Source organism: Manis pentadactyla, chromosome 17 (genome assembly GCF_030020395.1).
Source record: "Manis pentadactyla isolate mManPen7 chromosome 17, mManPen7.hap1, whole genome shotgun sequence".
Lineage (NCBI taxonomy): Eukaryota > Metazoa > Chordata > Mammalia > Pholidota > Manidae > Manis > Manis pentadactyla.
Genome location: NC_080035.1, coordinates 11,428,855 through 11,434,222, shown reverse-complemented (window position 1 = coordinate 11,434,222; position 5,368 = coordinate 11,428,855).

Sequence of the window (5,368 nt, the reverse complement as noted above, 5' to 3'; positions counted from 1 at the left end):
TAGTGACTAAATGCGATTTATATCCTGGATTGAACCGTCAAAAAGGACATTTGTGGAGTGTGATGAAATCCAAACAAAGCTTACAGTTTAGCTTTACCAATTAAATAAAAACTTTAAAATAATCAGAAAATAGAAATACATAGACACTTTAAAATATATGTATTTTAGCAGTCTAGAATGTTCCGGACATTCAAGGAGAGTGTTCTGGAACAAGTCTGCCCTCGGAAGCTCCTGTTTCCACCACAGTCTAGTGGCTTCACCTCTCCCAGAGTGACCATTCGGTCCATTTCAGCCTTGTGCACCAGGCAAATAGTTACTGGATAAAGGCAGTGAATAGGGAAACTTTCAAATGCTAGTTAAAACCCATCGCAAGAAAAACTGCCCTGGCCTGTCCCGTTAGCAGCGCTCTCCTCTCCTCTTCCTGAGGACGTGCTGACCACCCAGTGGCAGCAGTGAGCTATACAACACGTGGCATCACCATTTCACACTTAAATTAAAATACATTGTCCACTTCAGAATTTAAATGTCTATTTTTTTAATGGAAAAGGGGAAGGTGATAATTAGTGAATTCAATAAATAGGTTCTTTTAAATAAGATCCCAAATATAGTTTTCCAATATGGCACCTTTGATTTAAACAGTAAGGCACAAAATGAAATATAGAGGATGATCTCAACTATGCATGTTATCTTAAAAGGTTAGAAATCTAGTTTGCCTGATTGGACACTTGATGATCTTAGGAATTACTTCTTTTTTTTTTTTTATGGTATCATTAATCTATAATTACAAGAGTAACATTATCGTTACTAGACTCCCCCCATTATCAAGTCCCCACCACATACCCCATTACAGTCACTGTCCATCAGTGTAGTAAGATGCTATAGAATCACTGCTTGTTTTCTGTGTTGTACAGCCTTCTCTGTGCTCCCCCACACACACTATGTCTGCTAATCATAATGCCCCCTTTTCCCCCTTATCCATCCCTTCCCATGCATCTTCCCAGTTCCTTTCCCTTTGATAACTGTTAGTCCATTCTTGGGTTCTATGAGTCTGCTGCTGTTTTGTTCCTTCAGTTTTTTCTTTGTTCCTACACTCCACAGATGAGTGAGATCATTTGGTACTTGTCTTTTTCCTCCTGTCTTATTTCACTGAGCATAATACCCTCTAGCTCCATCCATGTTGTTGCAAATGGTAGGATTTGTTTTTTTCTTATGGCTGAATATTCCATTATGTATATGTACCACATCTTCTTTATCCATTCATCTACTGATGGACACTTAGGTTGCTTCCATTTCTTGGCTATTGTAAATAGTGCTGTGATAAACATAGGGGTGCATCTGTCTTTTTCAAACTGGAGAACTGTATTCATAGGGTAAATTCTCAGAAGTGGAATTCCTGGGTCAAATGGTATTTCTATTTTGAGCTTTTTGAGGAACCTCCATACTGCTTTCCACAATGGTTGAACTAATTTACATTCCCACCAGCAGTGTAGGAGGGTTCTCCTTTCACCACAACCTCGCCAACATTTGTTGTTGTTTGTCTTTTGGATGGTAGCCATCCTTACTTATAGTTTTCAGGGTATAGGTCTTTCACTTCTGTTTTTTTTTTTTTTTTTTGAGAGGGCATCTCTCATATTTATTGATCAAATGGTTGTTAACAACAATAAAATTCTGTATAGGGGACTCAATGCACAATCATTAATCCACCCCAAGCCTAATTCTCATCAGTCTCCAATCTTCTGAAGCATAACGAACAAGTTCTTACATGATGAACAAATTCTTACATAGTGAATAAGTTCTTACATGGTGAACAGTACAAGGGCAGTCATCACAGAAACTTTCGGTTTTGATCACGCATTATGAACTATAAACAATCAGGTCAAATATGAATATTCGTTTGATTTTTATATTTGATTTATATGTGAATCCCATATTTCTCCCTTATTATTATTATTATTTTTTTTTAAATAAAATGCTGAAGTGGTAGGTAGATGCAAGATAAAAGTAGAAAACATAGTTTAGTGCTGTAAGAGAGCAAATGTAGATGATCAGGTGTGTGCCTATAGACTAAGTATTAATCCAAGCTAGACAAGGGCAACAAAACATCCACGTATGCAGAAGATTTCTCTCAAAACAGGGGGGGTGAGGTTCTAAGCCTCACCTCTGTTGATCCCCATTTTCTCACCTGATGGCCCCCCTGCGACTGTGCCTGTCTTAGGTTGTTCCTCCCTTGAGGAATCTTACCCGTCTCTGGCTAACCAGTCATCTTCCGGGGCCATACAGGGAAATGTAAAGTTGGTAAGTGAGAGAGAGGCAATATTGTTTGAAAAGGTTAGCTTTTTACTTCTTTGCAGATTTATGCCCTGTGGCTTTTATGCCCAGCATTTGTCTTGAGGTATCTTTACCACTTGGAAGAATTATGATACTCAGTAAATTTGACATGAGGCACGAATTCTATTTAAGGGTTGTAATTAGGAAGGAAGAAAAAAAGCTATAGAAGTAGCAGACAGAAGAAAACATGGGAAGATTATTTCTTTGACATATCTTCTTGTAACTTAAGCATGTATAGGTTTTAAACTACTAATTAAATTGTGCACACACATTAACATAATAGGAATACAGTTACATAACCAAAGCAGACCTACAATTACCAGCCATCTCCAGTGAGGCCAAGAAAACCAGTTAGGCACCCTAGGCATTTGTGAAAACTTATCTATGATATGATGGATATTGTCTAACTGAATTTGAATAGTTTGAGAAAAATCAGACAAATTAAAACAACATATTCCTGGGAACTGTTCACATCCCGTATGTTCTTTTAACAGTAGATAGTCTGTAGTCGCAAGATTTTGGAGCGCTGCAACTTGCACTTCTCCTAATTCTTGGTTGAGTTGCAACAGTATAGATCCAGTCAAATTTGTTGTTTTACTGTATGCACAGGCCAGCTTAGATATCTCCTTCTTCATTCCCATGGCAAGTCCAGGAACCGGTGGGATGAATGCAGCTACAACTGAAACAGCGCCAGGATCGTTGTTGAAGTTTTTTGATGATCATCTTCTGGAATGACTCTTCCAGAGAATGTTGATGTTGGAATTTCTTCTTCATATCGTATCTTAGTTCATTTTCTGGGTAGCCAAATTAGGCTCTGATCCTCTGTATAAACACAAACAGACCCTTTGCCCACACTTTGATATGCCCTCTATACCATTGTGAAGAACTTATTGGAGGTCACCACACAGGAACTGCTTTTTTTTTTTAACAGAAAGGAATATTATCAGAAAAATGTACTTCCATAGCTGATCATCTGACACCCTTTAAATGATCAAAACTAAGGATATTTAATGCATGCATTAATCGTTGATTTACAGTTAGTTTTATCCTATCAGGGAGTAATTGCCCTTTCCTTTCTTTTTTGTTATCATTAATCTACAATTACATGAAGAATATTATGTTTACTAGGCTCTCCCCTATACCAGGTCCCCCCTATAAACTCCTTTAGAGTCACTGTCCATCAGCATAGCAAAATGTTGCAGAATCACTACTTGTCTTCTCTGTGTTGTACAGCCCTCCCCTTTCTCCCACCCTTCCCATTATGCATGCTAATCTTAATGCCCCCCTTCTTCTTCCCCCCATTTATCTCTCCCTACCCACTCATCCTCCCCAGTCCCTTTCCCTTTGGTACCTGTTAGTCCATTCTTGGGTTCTGTGATTCTGCTGCTGTTTTGCTCCTTCAATTTTTCCTTTGTTCTTATACTCCACAGATGAGTGAAATCATTTGGTATTTCTCTTTCTCTGCTTGGCTTATTTCACTGAGCATAATACCCTCTAGCTCCATCCATGTTGTTGCAAATGATAGGATTTGTTTTCTTCTTATGGCTGAGTAATATTCCGTTGTTTATATGTACCACATCTTTATCCATTCATCTACTGATGGACACTTGGGTTGCTTCCAATTCTTGGCTACTGTAAATAGTGCTGCGATAAACATAGGGGTGCAACTGTCTTTTTCAAACTTGAGTGCTGCGTTCTTAGGGTAAATTCCTAGGAGTAGAATTCCTGGGTCAAATGGTAAGTCTATTTTGAGCATTTTGAGGAACCTCCATACTGATTTCCACAATGGTTGAACTAACTTACATTCCCACCAGCAGTGTAGGAGGGTTCCCCTTTCTCCGCAACCTTGCCAACATTTGTTGTTGTTTGTCTTTTGGATGGAAGTCATCCTTACTGGTCTGAGGTGATACCTCATTGTAATTTTAATTTGCATTTCTCTGATAATTAGCAATGTGGAGCATCTTTTCATGTGTCTGTTGGCCATCTGTATTTCTTTTTTGGAGAACTGTCTGTTCAGTTCCTCTGCCCATTTTTTAATTGGATTATTTGTTTTTTGGTTGTTGAGGTGGGTGAGCTCTTTATATATTTTGGATGTCAAGCCTTTATTGGATCTGTCATTTATAAATATATTCTCCCATACTGTAGGGTTCCTTTTTGTTCTATTGATGGTGTCCTTTGCTGTACAGAAGCTTTTCAGCTTAATATAGTCCCACTTGTTCATTTTTGCTGTTGTTTTCCTTGCCCAGGAAGATATGTTCAAGAAGAGGTCACTCATGTTTATGTCTAAGAGGTTTTTGCCTATGTTTTTTCCTAAGAGTTTTATGGTTTCATGACTTACATTAAGGTCTTTGATCCATTTTGAATTTACTATTGTTTATGGGGTGAGACAATGGTCCAGTTTCATTCTCCTACATGTAGCTGTCCAGTTTTGCCAGCACTATCTGTTGAAGAGACTGTCATTTCCCCATTGTATGTCCATGGCCCCTTTATCAAATATTAATTGGCCATATATGTTTGGGTTAATGTCTGGAGTCTCTAATCTTTTCGACTGCTCTGTGGCTCTGTTCTTGTGCCAGTACCAAATTGTCTTGATTACTATGGCTTTGTACTAGAGGTTGAAGTTGGGGAGTGAGATCCTCCCTACTTTATTCTTCTTTCTCAGGATTGCTTTGGCTATTCGGGGTCTTTGGTGTTTCCATATGAATTTTTGAATTATTTGTTCCAGTTCATTGAAGAATGTTGCTGGTAATTTGATAGGGATTGCATCAAATCTGTATATTGCTTTGGGCAGGATGGCCATTTTGATTATATTAATTCTTCCTAGCCACGAGCATGGGATGAGTTTCCATATGTTAGTGTCTCCTTTAATTTCTCTTAAGAGTGACTTGTAGTTTTCAGGGTATAGGTCTTTCACTTCTTTGGTTAGGTTTATTCCTAGGTATTTTATTCTTTTTCATGCAATTGTGAATGGAATTGTTTTCCTGATTTCTCTTTCTATTGGTTCATTGTTAGTGTATAGGAAAGTGACAGATTTCTGTGT